Source organism: Ailuropoda melanoleuca, chromosome 10 (genome assembly GCF_002007445.2).
Source record: "Ailuropoda melanoleuca isolate Jingjing chromosome 10, ASM200744v2, whole genome shotgun sequence".
Lineage (NCBI taxonomy): Eukaryota > Metazoa > Chordata > Mammalia > Carnivora > Ursidae > Ailuropoda > Ailuropoda melanoleuca.
Window position 1 is genome coordinate 42,139,137 of NC_048227.1, and position 15,336 is coordinate 42,154,472.

The 15,336-nt window shown below is 42.0% G+C and overlaps 1 long non-coding RNA gene across 3 annotated transcripts in view; it reads left to right on the forward strand.

The window, feature by feature from the left end:
* LOC117804230 overlaps window positions 1-15,336 on the forward strand; it is a 68,352-nt gene that overhangs the window by 36,034 nt on the left and 16,982 nt on the right. The gene's annotated exons all lie outside the window — the stretch shown is intronic.

Here is a 15,336-nt window from a genome sequence, read left to right on the forward strand (position 1 = left end):
TGGGACAACGCTGCTGGGTCATCCCAGCTTAAGAGTGTCCCTGTGGGATCCGCTGCGGCTTTTGTTGTGACTGGATGCAGTCCAGCTTCTCTTCCTGCCCAGTCCAGGTGCTTCACTCTCCCACAGATGGGGTTCCTGAAGTGCTCCCCAAGAAACTTCCTGCACTCCAGTCTGTTTCTGGGAGACTTGATCTGTAACCCCCGGCAATATATTCTGGATGCTGAAGGATGAAGGATGAAGGTACACCCTGGAGAAAGATTCATACAAGCTTTCGTAAATTCTTTCGATAAGGGTGACCTTTTTCTTATTTGCTTAAACTCTTTCCCTGATACTTACCTCCTCTTTTTTCCAACCTTGATTGATCCTTAATTCACACATGAGAGTTTCTAATGGGAGATATAATTTGTGCTTAGTGTAAAAAATTCAAATATTAAAGAAATACGTCTACATGCTTGAGTCGCTGCTATTGCACACTCACCAGATAGCCTCCTTTAGAAGAGCCGGAGTAACCCTCTGCATCCCCACCCAGCTCTTAGTGCTGGATAGCTGTCCTTTGTACATGACACTTACACCTTGATTCATGTATCTGAAGATGCACGGGCATTGGCAATTAGACTAATAATACTATTCGGGATTTATTTACAAAGCACTTTCCATCCGTTATTTTGATTTATTTCTTGGCATCCTTGAGAAAGTTTGGCCACGTGAGCCCCATTTTATAGATGGAGAGTAACTTGCTGAAGACACTGGGGTTTTGGGAAATTTCTTTCTGAGAGGCTCCAATTTCTAGGATCAATCAATGGGCTCAAGCCCATCATTCAAAGAAAACACCAGAAAAGACGTGGTGTTTTATGAAGTGGCACATTCTGAAGTCTCTGTCACTGAGGGAAGGATGTAAGCTCAGGATCAAAGCATCATCTTCAAAGAAGGGCGAAGTACTTGTTAAATAACTCCTGGCAGCTGCTTAAGCACTAAGCATTGTAATTGCAGAGAGCAGGCACAGAACCAAAAATAGAAAAGTGGATAAGGACAGGACCAAAGACATCATTGTCACTCAAACTTGAATGTCACTTTTTGACAGCATTTGAGCAATTGATTCTTGGTTTTCCACGCTCGGAATTCAGTAGTCACGCTTTGCTGTGACAGCCCTAGGAGAAGGGAAAGGGCAGGACCCTGTCGGAGCCTGGGATTCATATAAAGAATGGAGGGTGAGAATTATTATCAGCCTATGCTGCTTCTTCTCTAGTCGAAGCTCCTTTGAAGGCAAAAAAACAGAAAGCCACTCAGGCTAGCCCCAATTTATGGAAACGTTCAAGGAGGGTCTCATGGATCAGACACAGAACCAGACCCTGCTTAGCAAAAGACTGCACCTGAGAACTAGAAAGCCATTAGGAGCTAAGCCTCTCTCTCCGTTTCCTAGAGCTGCACTGTCTCTGTTTCTGAAAATCTCCTCTATTGACCTCTCCTGTAAGCCAGCGTCCTCGGCATACTCATCCCGTTTACTTCATCCCGCTCAGCCGCCCGCCCAACTCTACATCACGATCTCCACGCTCCCGTAACCGCCACTGACAGCAGTCTCTGTGTCTGTTGGGGCAAGTTCTCATGTAGGAGAGATTCATCAGGCCATATCTTGCTTTTCTCACGCTGGAGCAGCCATTTTGGATTGGGGGAGGGCCATGGGGTATAGAGAGATGCAGAATGGATGAGGAAGACAAGGGGACCTACTTACTATATCCTCAATTACCTGGGTTTCCCTCATGTTCTGCATCATGCTCCATGATCTCGTCTAGAATACACAAGAGGTTGGGTAATCACAGCAGTGAGTCACTGTGTAGTGTGTGGAGTCTGCTCTAAACGGGTTTGTAATCTGGTTGATGTGATAAGGCACAAGCCCAGGAAAAGGAAACGAGTCCTACCAGGCAGCGCCTGATGGGCGTCAGATGACTGGCATAGGTATTAGGGGTTTTAAAGGTTTAGAGGAGGGAGAAAGCCTGTGCGTTGGGAAGTTCAAAGAGGATTTTTCACGAGAGGTGGGGACAGAAGTGAGTCTTGAGGGATGGGAAGGATTTGGAGAGGAAGGGAAGAGGAGAGAATTCTAGATTGGGGCAGAGAAGGGAAGGGTGGGACCTATAATGCATGTCCAGGGCACAATAAATAGGCCAACGTATTCTGAGCATAAAGTGTGTGTTGGAAAGGAGTAGAAGGTAAGTTAGGAAAAATGGGGAGGAACAAAACTGTGTAAGACCCTGAATACCAAATGAAATAGTTTATATTTATTCTGAATATTTTATTAGTGATGTTTGAGCAGGGCATGGCAGGGTCAGGGGCCTAGGGTGACCCACTGCAGTGGAGGAAGCCAGAGGCCAGACATGATCGGGAGGCCTTTACAGGTTGCTGATAAGATGGGGCAGGAGGCTTGAGGATGAGGACATGGACTCAAAAATTTTGGAAAGAAAATGGGACCTCTGTCATTGAAGGTCTCCCTTGCCTGTTGATCGTGCATTTACGGGAAGAGACACAAGTTCAGGGAAGCAACTGCCTGAAGCTATTGCCTTTAGCTACCTGCACCCTCCATGTCTCTGGCTTCAGCCAGGAAATGCAAATGCTACCACGTTAAAATTCATACCTGGGTATTAAGAGCTTGAGCCTCAAGGTATATGTAGGAAGTCCAGTCTTTATAGCGCTCCACTCTTGACCAGTCAGGGAGCTTGCCTGAAAACTCTAGTCAACTTAGTCAGAAAAGGAGTTTATTGGAAACATATCCTGTTGCTCAGAAATGAATGGGAGGGGTGGGAAAACCAGCTGGAAAAATAATTCCGCCAAGGTCACATCGTGGGTTGGGTTCTACCACTGGGTCCTTACCACCCTTCCCAATCCACCCTTGACTCCACTGCCGCAGCCTTGAATAAATTCCTTCTAGAGGCAAACCCCTGAAGGCTTTTCATTGTCTGAGCCTAGGTCATCTTCCCAATCCCTGGATTACGATGAATTATAAGAGAGAAACCAGCTCTGCTTTAACTTCTCCAGGATACAGGGCTGTGTCTCCCGGTAGGACCCGCTTACTAGGTGATATTCTGAATGAGAAAGGGGGTTCAGACACTGGGCTGCCAAGCCATGCTTCTTCCTCATATTTCCAAGTGTCCCAAGATGGGGGTGTACCCAGTGTTAATCTGGGTTATCTCTTGCCTTTCATATCTGGTTGAGAAGGAGTGCACAGCTCTGGCTGATATAGTGACCCTGTGAGCTCACCCTTTATATTCAATGCATTACTGAGTTCTGCCTTCAGGATTTACTCCCACCAAGGTTCCCTTCTTTGATTCTGCATTAGCGTTTTATTCCATCTGTATTAGTCTTCTCTGGCTACCATCACAAAATGCTACAGAGTGGGTGGTTTAAACAACAGAAATTAATTTTCTCACAGTTCTGGATGCTAGAGAGTCCAAGATCAAGGTGTTAGTAAGATAGGCTTCATTGTGAGACCTCTTCCCTGGGCCTGTACGTGGCTTCCCCCTCTCTCAGTACTTATGACCTCTTCTTTTTACATGCATGAAAGAGAGAGAGAGAGAGAGAGAGAGAGAGGGAGGAAGAGGGGTCTCTTCTTTTTTTTTTTTTAGATTTTATTTATGTATTCGACAGAGATAGAGACAGCCAGCGAGAGGGAACACAAGCAGGGGGAGTGGGAGAGGAAGAAGCAGGCTCATAGTGGAGGAGCCTGATGTGGGGCTCGACCCCATAACGCCGGGATCACGCCCTGAGCCGAAGGCAGACGCTTAACCGCTCTGCCACCCAGGTGCCCCGAGGGGTCTCTTCTATACCACTAATCCTACTGCATCAGAGCCCCACTCTTAAAACCTTACTTGACCTTCATTACTTCCTTAGAGGCCCCATCTCCAAATACAGCCACCCTGGAGGTTAGGACTGCAATGTGAGAATTTTGGGGAGACACAAACACTTTCTCCATAACACCTTCTCTATTTCCATACCCCTAATCTAGAGGTTCTCAAGTTTCAGTTCTTTAGAATCACCTGGAGGAGCTGTTAATACTTATATTGAGGGGTCTCAGCCCCAGTTTCTGATTCAGTGGGGCTGGGGTTGGGCCTGAGAATTTGCATCTCTAACAAGTTGCCAGGTGATGCTACTGCTGCTGCTGGTCCAGGGACCCCACTTTGAGAACCATTTCCCTGCTGTCATCACTTATCTAGATTATCATTGTGACTTCCTAACTAATCTACTTCCACTTTTGCCTCTATTCTCCTCACAGCAGCCAGAGTGAACTTTTAAAAATATAAATAAAATCATGTTATTCTCCTGTTTAAAACTCTTCAGTGGCTTCCAACTGCCCTCCGGGTCTAGAGGCCCTGCGAGATCTAGCTCCTGCCAGCTCTGCAAACCTATCTTATGTCACAGTCAACGCCTCCAGCCACTCCACCTTTAGTTCTATATCTCAAACATGTGCTCCCAAGCCTTGCACTTGGGTTCCTCTGGGATGCTCCCTCCAATCCCCCAAGGGGAGGCTGGCTGGCTCTGTCTCCTCCTTGATGATTAAGCTCAGATGTTACCCCCTTCCTAGGACATCCTTGAACACCCTCTCTGAAGCGGCCTTCCTGGGGTTCTATTTACTTCCTCACTCTTGGTTCTTTCCCTTCACTGTAGCTATCACAATCATTAATTATCTTGTTTATGTGTTATTCTATCTATTGTGGTCTCTTCTCCATTAAGCTGTAAGCACCTGGGGTGCAGGGCTCTTCTCTTCACAGCTCTAGCCCCAGGACTTTGCAGTGTCTGGCACAGTAGGAAAAGCACTCGATAAATATTTGTGGAATGAATATATCTGTATACCTGAATTGGACAAGGTTCAAGTATTTTTCTTAAAAGTTCCATGTAGATCCGTGGATGTGAATAGATGCTTTGGAGAGGAAGATCACGTGTCTCCAGCTGTCAGATTGATCTTGTTTGATTCAGTACAGCTAGGATTTCCCTTATACCTGTAGCACACGGGCTGATGAAGGCCAAGGTGGTTTTTGGCAAGCCTCATGCTTCATACCAGTTCCAACACCCCCAGCCTCTCTTCTCTGTCTTTCTGCTTGTGGGGGCTGCTCAGAGCCTCTCACTGCACCACCCACCAGGCTGATGTCTTCAGCACCCTCCTGGTCATGTCAGACCTTCTCCTCATTATCAAACGTTACTTCCCTCTTGTCACAGTATCTGAAAGCTCTGCTTTGCTAGTGTGTGATGATGGGTGGGCAAGTGGGGTAAACTAGTCAATTGCTTTAACTTCATTTGTGGTTAAGAGGTACCAGGGCTCCTTGGATAATAAAACACATCTAAGCTGTATCTCAGGGAGCAGCAAACCATGGAATTCAGGTTTTTACGTGTCTACTTTGTTTTGGATTTTGTGTAAAGAATGAAAATAAATTGAAATAAAAATATCATTGGAATAGCAGGATTATGGAAACATAAAAAGTGAAAGGAGATCCTGAAAAACAGGTTGCAAAATGGCTTTGATATCGATCAGCTGAGAGTTTGACATGTCTCTTTATCAAAGCATATAGTTATGCAATAGGAAACATTACAGTAATGAAAAAATGATTTACAAATCTAAGTTTCATTCAGTAACATTCTTGGTTAAGATCAAAATGAGGAATGTTTTTTTCCATTCAGAAAAACAGAGTCACTTTGCCTGAGTCATGATTGCCTACTTTTTTCCATATGGTTGAGTACTATTTATTGGCTGAGGTTGACAATTTTCTAAAGACTTTGTGGTTGATGAGCTCTATTTATGGCAGCAATTGAGAAAAGTAAACTTAGGTGGTATTAGGAAGGAAATACTTGGCTTATTAAAAAATAGAAATCAACCACTGTAGTAAATACTTTGTAAGGCAAAAGGAGCTGAAACCATGAAAACTGCCTGGCTCTCCCAAGGCCTCTCTTCCCATCCAATAATCACAAAATCCCCGATCCTCTCTTTGTCTAGCTCGTAGAGTTACCACCTCCTCCTGGTTTGAGAGTTCACACCCTATGGTAGGGCTTGGCATTGGTCCAAGCTTCTCTACCTCATGGCTATTGATTAGTCTCTTTAGAACAAAGTTTTGATAGTCCTCCCTTCTGATCAAGACTTGTCTCTGGGGACAGAAGGCAAATACCCACTCTCTAGTCTAGCATCATAACCCTACATCACATGTGGCTTGTTAAAAATGGAGGTGAAACATATGTAACACAAACTTTGCCATTTTAATAATTTTTCAGTGTACAATTCAGTGGCATTAAGTATATTCACAATGCTATGCAACCATCACTGTTATCCATTTCTAGAACTTTTTCATCAGCCCACACAGAAACTCCACCCATTAAATAACAGCTCCTCATCCCCTCTCCTTCAGGCCCTGGTAACCTCTATCATGCTTTCTTTCTCTACGAATTTGTTTATTTTTGGTGCCTCATATAAGTGGAATCATACGCTATTTGTCCTGTGTGTCTGGCTGATTTCACTTAGCATAATGTTTTTAAGGTTTATCCACGTTGTAGCATGTGTCAGAAGTTCCTTCCTTGTTAAGACTGAATAATATCCCATTGTATGTTTATATCATGCTTGGTTTGTCCATTCATCCATTGATGGTCATTTGGGTTGTTCCTACTTTTCGCCTCTTGTGAATAATGCTGCCATAAACACCAATGTGCAAGTATGTGTTTGAGTTCCTGCTTCTATTCTTTGGGGTCCGTACTTAGAGGTATAGAATTGCTAGATCAGACGACAATTCTTAAACTTTTGGAGGAATCCATCACATGGTTTTGACATACCCACACCTTTTATTCTCACTTTTCTTTTTCTTTATTTGGCGGCTCTTCTTTGCTTGGCACCAGCTCCAGCCTCCCAGACTCTTGGGAGAAAAGAGGGCTGGCTCTCCAGCGAGCTCAAGCAAAACTCCTTGAGTTTCACTCGCTCTAACTGGGTCATGGTCCCTTTCCTAAACCATCACTTCTGACAAAGCTGCTCAAGATGCTTTGACTAACAATGCCTAGGTCACGTTTCACCTAGTAAACCCCGGCAAAATCACCCCTGAGGGCAGGTAGGTGGGATGGACCCACACAGAAAAATTGGAGACATACCAAAAGTAGGGTGAATGGATGCTGGGAAGCTACAACCTCCCAGTGCCTTACATGAAGGAGGTGCTCGATAAATCTTTGATGGGTGGAATTAAATTAGTGTCCTCTTTAGTGGTCAAAGAATGTGTGAGATTAAAGAAACATTGTCTTTGCATTTTCTTGCAAGTGACAGTTGAAAAGGGGGAGGAAGCTGACTTTTGTGGAGCACCTACTATGTACTGGGCTAGGAGATTTATATAGGTTGTCATTTGATGTAACCCAACAAAAATCTGTGATGCAGGTGTCATTATGCCCATTTTACAGGTAAGGAGACTAGGAGTAAAAAGGTTAAGTAATCTTTCGGGGGTTGTGCAGAGCTGGAATTCCAGCCCGGGTCTGCCCCACCCAGAGGCCTGTGTCCTTTTCCAGTGGTTCCTGGCCCTACATTTCTGGATGGCTATTTATCTCCCTTCAAAGATTAAGGGGGAAGGAAATTCTATAATCTGTCCCTGAAGACTGGCCATGTTGTGTAAATGGAGGGTTTAAGAAACTCCCTGATCTCTCCATTGTTTTAAGAAGACCGCATTTCACCCTTTCTGTCTTCTACAGATAGTGGAAAACAACTGATCCGTCTCTTAAAAAAAAAAAAAAAATCTTCATTGTTTGATGGTAGTAATTAAGCAGCCACTTAATCTTTTCTTATTTTATGTTAAACGGTTCAATCCTTTTAACCTTTCCTTGGAGAGCCTGTTCTCTGACCCTTTGACAGAGGACACATTTTGCCTTAAGCTCTGGACCTGACTTTTCAGCTGGAACCTGACTTGAGGCAGCAATCAGACCACAGTTTCCCTGACCTCCGAAAGAAAATGGACTCAGCAGTGTAGATTATCTGCTTTCCCTCAGTGGGACCTCTGGGCTCCTGCCAAACCCTCTCTACTGCTCTGATCCCCTACATACACACATACACCACAGGAACATACACAAACAACAGCACACACATACAACACACATACAGACAACAGCACATACTCCCAACAACATACGCACAGAAACAACACCCACCCACACCACACACGCACACACACACACACACGCACGCGCGCGCGCGCGCGCGCACACACACACACAGCCTGACATGTGCCCCAGGCCTGTGGGGAAGCCAAGGTTTTTTTTCTCAGCGACAGTCACTGGACTCATCTTCTCTGAAGTCCTGACTCAAGGGAGATGCCCCAGCTTCTGACCACAGCAGACTCACGCCGTTCTTACTTTGAATCCCTGGCAATCTAATCATTTTATTTCTTCAGGCCCACAGTAGACAAAAGAGGGGTGTGATTTGCTGTTTTTGAATTTCAAGAAATGAAATAGAAGCGAGAGCTAGTTTCTTGATAACTTTGTCTCTCCATGCTCTGGACTGTGAAATGATCCCATTTCTGTTTTAATTGGCCTGTGACCTGTAGGCCCCAATGTAGGCTCTTCTGACTTTCTTTGAACATATCAAAGAAAAATTTAAAAAGAAGGGAAAGAAAAAAGAGAAAACTCTGGATACTGGGTGGTGGATGATTTTGTGTGTGTGTGTGCTTTTCTGTGGTTGCCAGAATTTTCTGCCATGAGCATGAATTCACTTGGAAATTAGGAAAAATATCAATAAATGTTAAAATTAACTCTAAGCAGTTAAAAGAATAAAATCATGGCCGAATATTTATCAAACAGCTGCAAATGAAAAACATGAATGGCAGTAAAAAAGTAACAAAGTAGCATTTATCATAAAGTAGCCTTCAGGATAAAAGATCCATTTTGGCATTTTTATGTTGATATAAGATGCAAGGCTGAATGAAAATATCACAGTGATAAAAGCATAGGATTAAATAGAAAGAATAAAAATTGACAGAAGGAGAAATTGACAGAAAAACAATTGTCTTTGGGAGACCTAAATTTTGACAATCAAAAAAGAGAAAAGAAGGATGCTGAAGTTTGAAATACTATAATTATTAAAAAATTTAAAATAAAAAATAAATTATTTCTCCCCTAACAACAAAGAATAAACCTTTTTAAAAGCTATTATTTGAGGGGCATCTGGGTGGCACAGTCATTAAGCGTCTGCCTTCGGCTCAGGGCGTGATCCCGGTGTTATGGGATCGAGCCCCACATCAGGCTCCTCTGCTATGAGCCTGCTTCTTCCTCTCCCACTCCCCCTGCTTGTGTTCCCTCTCTCGCTGGCTGTCTCTATCTCTGTTGAATAAATAAATAAAATCTTTAAAAAAAAAAAAAGCTATTATTTGAAATCCTGAGCAAATCAAGTAATATATAGGCCACAAAGAAAACTTTTATCTAAAATACAACAAAATTAGAAAAAAATTACCCAAGTTTAAATAAGAGTAAATGAATTTAAACTCTCAATTACTTAGAAATTTTAAAAACTCTTTAGAATTTCATAAAAAAAGAAAATCAAAACCATAATTGCAAACTATTTAGAAAGTAATGAAAATCAGAATATTATATACAAGCGTTCATGGAATGTGTACAAAGGAATATGTTGAAGGCCTTAACCATTGTCATTAGTAAACCAAAAATAATGAAAATAAACTAAGCATATGACTAAAAAATGAGGAAAGTCCAACTTGATGAATAAAATCCAAACAAGTGAAACAGATAAGAAAGATGAATACAGCAGTCTGCAAACTAGAAGATAAAGCATAATGGATTAATACAAGCACTTTAAGTATTTCTAAAGGCTAATAAAGTGGAAATACTTTTCATTATTCAAATCCAGGAACAGAAGAAATACAAACAAATAATATTAGAAATGGAAAAAGGATATGAACATATTACAAAGAAGATTTAAATGGAGTAAGATAATATTGTATGTTGATACATGTGAGAATAGTGATAAATGGATGATTTTCTGGGGGAAATTGCTAAAATTGACTAAATAAATTATACATATAAAAAAATCAATAACCTTGAGAAGGAATTGACAAAGTTATCAAGAAGCTCCTTTCAAAACTCTCCAGGTCCAGACGGCTCACCAAAGAATTCCTTAGAAGTTTCTGAAAACATGATTTCTGTGTTTTGTCAACCATTCAGGAACATAAGTAAAATTTGAGATGTATCAGACTTTGTTTATTTATTCATCACTTGACGGACATTTAAAAAAACTAGAGGACCCAGCAATTTCAGTCCTAGAATCTGCCAAGAGACATGAGCCATATATCCACACAAAGGCTTGTATGCAAATGTTCATAGTAGCATTATTCAAAATAGCCCCAAGTATCCTCCAACTGTTGAAAAGATAAACAAATGTGATACATCCACACTACAGAATTCATCAATAAAAATGAAGTAAATAGTAAATAAAAATGAATTAAATATATGCTATTATAACAGGCTAAAATGTGGATAAAACTCAAAAACAGTATGGTAAGTGAAGAGTTGGATGCAAAGTACTACATATAATTCCATTTCTATGGAATGTCAGGAAAAGACAAATCTCTAGAGACAGAAAGCATATCAGTGGTTGCCTGAGAACTGGAGGAGAGCAGGAATTGACTACAAATGGGCTTCAAGGAATTTGGGGGGATTATGGGGACTGTTCTAAAATTGGAAAATGTCGTAAAATTGTTTTAAAATTGGTCATAGTTATACAATTCTACAAATTTACTAAGAATCTCTGAAATGCGCTCTTACGATGAGATTTTATGGTATGTAAATTATACTCCAATAAAGCTGTTAAAAATATCTAGTTATCTAACAAGTACAAATTAATATCAATAAGATGCCATTAACAGATGCAAACATCTATCCAACTGGTAAGATTTAAAAAAAATTAGTGCAGCAAAGTTTCAGTTCAAAGGGTACTGTTATACATAACAATCAGGATATAATTGATAAGATGCTTTTAGAAAACAAATTGAAGGCAACCTATGGAACAGGAGAAGATATTTGCAAATGACATAGCTGATAAATGGTTAGTATCCAAAATATATAAAGAACTTAAAAAACTCAACACCCAAAAAACAAATAATCCAATTAAAAATGGACAGAAAAGAACAGACATTTCTCCAAAGAAGACTTACAGATGGCTAACAGACACATGAAAAGATGCTCAGCATCACTGATCATCAGGGAAATACAAATCAGAACTACAATGAGATATCACCTCACACCTGTCAGAATGGCTAAAATCAACAACACAAGAAACAACAAGTATTGGTGAGGATGTGGAGAAAAAGGAACACTCGTGCACTGTTGGTGGGAATGCACACTGGTGCAGCCACTGTGGAAGACAGTGTGGAGGTGACTCAAAAAGTTAAAAATAGATCTACCCTATGATCCAGCAATCACACTACTGGATATTTACCCAAAGAATACAAAAATACTAATTAGAAGGGATACATGCACCCCGATGGTTATGGCAGCAGTATCAACAATAGCCAAATTATGGAAACGGCCCAAGTGTCCATCGACTGATGAATGGATAAAGAAGATGTGGTGTATATAGACAATGGAATACTACTCAGCTGTTTAAAAGGATGAGGTCTTTCCATTTGCAATGACATAGATGGAACTAGACAGTATAATGCTGAGTGAAATAAGTCAGTCAGAGAAGACAAATACCATATGCTTTCACTCATATGTGGAATTTGAGAAACAAAAGAAACAGGCAGAGGGAAAAAATGAGAGAGAGACAAACCAAGAAACAGACTCTTAACTATAGAGAACAAACTGATGGTACCAGAGGGGAGGACTGGAGGCACGGGTGAAATAGGTGATGGGGATTAAGGAGTGCACTTGTGATGGGCACGGGGTCATGTACGGAAGTGTTGAATCACTACATAGTACGCCTGAAACTAATAGTACACTGTATGTTAGCTAATTGGAATTAAAATTAAAACTTAAAAAAAAATTTTTTTTTAAAAGAAGTAAATTGAAAACAGATACTACGAATTTTCAAAATGTTAATAGGCTTTGAACTATTAGTTTCATTTGAGGAATTTATCTTTCCAAAAATAAAAATGTGCTATAAAGTGACGGGCATTACACAATTTTTTATGGTAACTACAAATTAAAACAAACTTGATGTCTGACATCAGGGAAATGGGCCCATACATCATAGTACACCAAACAATGCAATTTGTGTGGTTGATAAAAATCATGTTTTCAAAGACTACTTAAGGACATCGAAGAATATTGAAGAAATGTTAAGTGGAAAAGAAAAGTAGGGCATAAACTCTATGTATATGCTAATCCTAAATGAAAAAAGAAGCATCTATTTATGATTGGTAGGGTCTAAGGCTAAATGTTCACACTTATTATCTGGGTGAGATAATTATGGATGATGTAATTTTCTTCCCAATACTTTTTTTGTTAACATTTTGTTTATTTATTTGAGAGAGAGAGAGCACAAGTGGTGGGGAGAGGCAGAGGGAGAAGCAGACTACCCGCTAAGCAGGGAGCTGGATGTGGGCCTTGATCCCACAACCCTGGGATCATGACCTGAGCCAAAGGCAGACACTCAACTGACTGAGCCATGCAGGTGCCCCTTTTTTGCTTTGTTTTACCTAAATTCTTGACAATAAACATTTATTGCTTTATCATTTGCAAATCAGAAATTTTATTGGAAAACTGTAAATGTTATAAAAATAACAAAGGTGAACGGAAATTAATTACGTTTCTCTCCATCTGCGTCAAATCCAGCTGTCAAGTAGGAAGTAAGGTCTATATAATAATCCTAACTAGTTGAGCTTCCGTTAAGCAAGGCAATTAATCGTGAGCCCTCCCTCACTTTGCCTTCTTCCCCTTTCAGTGGAGGCATGGGAGCAAGTGAGTCAACTTGGTGTGTGGGTATGGGGGATGCATTTTGGGCAATGGTGGATTTTTAGAACTGAGAAGCACTTTCCCACCTTGGAGTGAGGGGCCTTTTGACAACGTATTCCCCCCACCCCAGTGGTCTAAAGTTTGGCTTCCTGTCTTCAGTGGCACTGTCCCGTTGTAAAGAACCAGAAGATCTATGTTTCAAAACACCGCGTATATGGAAGACACATTCCGCCAACCAATACCTATGCATGGTGGCTTCTAGGTCCATGAGTATCCAGAAGCCCTGGGCTCGGTATTAACAATCTTCCTTCTGGATTCTTTACTTTGAAGATTCAGTCTTTGGTCTAAGTAACTTGGGTGTCACGTGGGTAGGGGAGGTGGATTAGAATCAGAGGGGCAAACAGCACCAACACAAGAAGAGAAATTAGGAGACAACACCTAACTGAGGGAAGTTCAACGGGAAGCAGCCTCCGAATTAATGAGTGGGATGTGCCAAGCCTTCCCTCTCTGAAGTCACATTATGAGCCGCTCCACAAACATTTCCAACCTAACTTTTAAAATAATTAAACAAATGAAAAAGAAACCAGATTCTCGTATAAAGGCTCCTAGGGCTTTGGTCTTTATTACTAATAAACTTGCACCAGCCGCCCCCCACCCCCACCCAGCCTTGACAAGTGTGGGAGAAGCCGGCTGGTAACAAGATTGTACCGCCCTGATGAGTGTGCTCATTAAGGAAGCCACTCGGTTTGAAGGCCCACCCTGGCCAATCTGATTGCGAATTTTATTGAAATAATTTTATAAACAAGTCTTCAGACAAGGTTTCGTCCTGATGAATCCTCCGAGCTCATTACCACCCTCGGGAAGAAATTTGAAGAGATAAAAATAAAAGTCTAGGATTAAAACAACACTTTCACCTTAGGCAAAACAGTCTCCCTGCACTTCGGATTTCTCCATCTGTAAAACAAGGATAATGCTATTTCCCTCTCCAGCTCATCAGAAGAGCTCATGCTAAGTTCTGGGGAGCATCTTGGCAGTTGGGAAAGAAGGTAACCCATAAACCTGATTATTTTTAATAGCACAAAGAACATAATGGTGATCAATAGATGTCTGAACTCTCTCAAGACAGCGTAAAAACAATATAAAGGGGAGGCATACATATGGTGCGAGAAATCGGCCAAATATCTTGGAAATTCACCTGGCTTGAATTAGAAAGCCGTTCTCCCTCCAATATTGTCTTTGATATTAACGAGTTTTCAGCCCAGTGACATTTCACTGTAAGACCATTAAATGTGTTTGTTGAGGCTGCTACTGCAGGAACACAGTGACCTGAGTGAGAGGCGTGTGTGGGAAAAGCAGTCGGGCAGCCGCCATATATTCCCAAAGCAGCTTGGCTCTGCCACCCCTCAGCAATTGTGTTGGTGAAAAGGCAGATGACTTTAAAATCTCGATTGACCCACAAGCTGCACGAGCTCAACGGAGAGGGATGTGCCTGAATTTTAACACAATGCCACCGAGCCAAACTCAAGAGTCTGCACAGAAGCATCACGTTGAAAACGTGTGAAAGAGCTGGATGGGGCTCAAGGATGATTGACGTATTCCTTCAGACACAAGCGACAGCATCTTCTGCTTCTACCTGGCTTCTTATTTTTGCATCAAACATACATAGTAAGTGAAGCAATGTAATTCAATAGCAGAGTTTCAGGCTCCTGAGATTAGATGAAAGGGATCCTTATCACCGAGGCACAAAGACTAGAGAAAAAAAGGCAGAGACTAAAGGAGCAGTAAAAGGCAAACTTCAGTCGGAAAATCTTGTGCCTCTGAGTGGCTGATCCGAGCTTCACAGAGTCGCCCAGAGCACGTGTTATGCTGGGTTCAGCCACTCCATGGACGATCAGATATTTCATATAAATAATTAAAAAGGCGCTGTCTGCCGGGGCTGGGTTCACGCGGACTAAAGGGGAGAATGGGTCACCTGTGTTCCGGCGGGAAGACTTGAGAGTGTGGCTCTAGGGAGGCACTGGGACATGACCATGGTCTAGGGAAGGATTTAAGGACGGGATCCACCTCCAAGGCTCCGTGTCCACCCCACCACTGTTACTCGGGCCCACCCGTCTGGCTCAGGGTCTTTCGTGGGCTCCTTTTATTCTCCTTTTTCAATCCACGGCTGCCACGTGGACATACTAAGGGGACTGAAACTTGCCTTCGAGAATGCGGAGTGCCTAGCTGGGTCCTATGCTGTGGCCTCTCCTTGGACACGGGCAGGCCGGGGGTGTTTAAGATAACAGCATTGCAGAGTGCAAACGGCCCCCACAGTGGAGCCAGAGGAACCTATGAGATCATTTGGAAAAGCTTGTGAATTCACTGCCATTTGCCTACTTGGCTTTGGATGAAAAGCAAATCTTAAAGCTGCTCAAAATGTGTCTGATTCATCTGTAACTG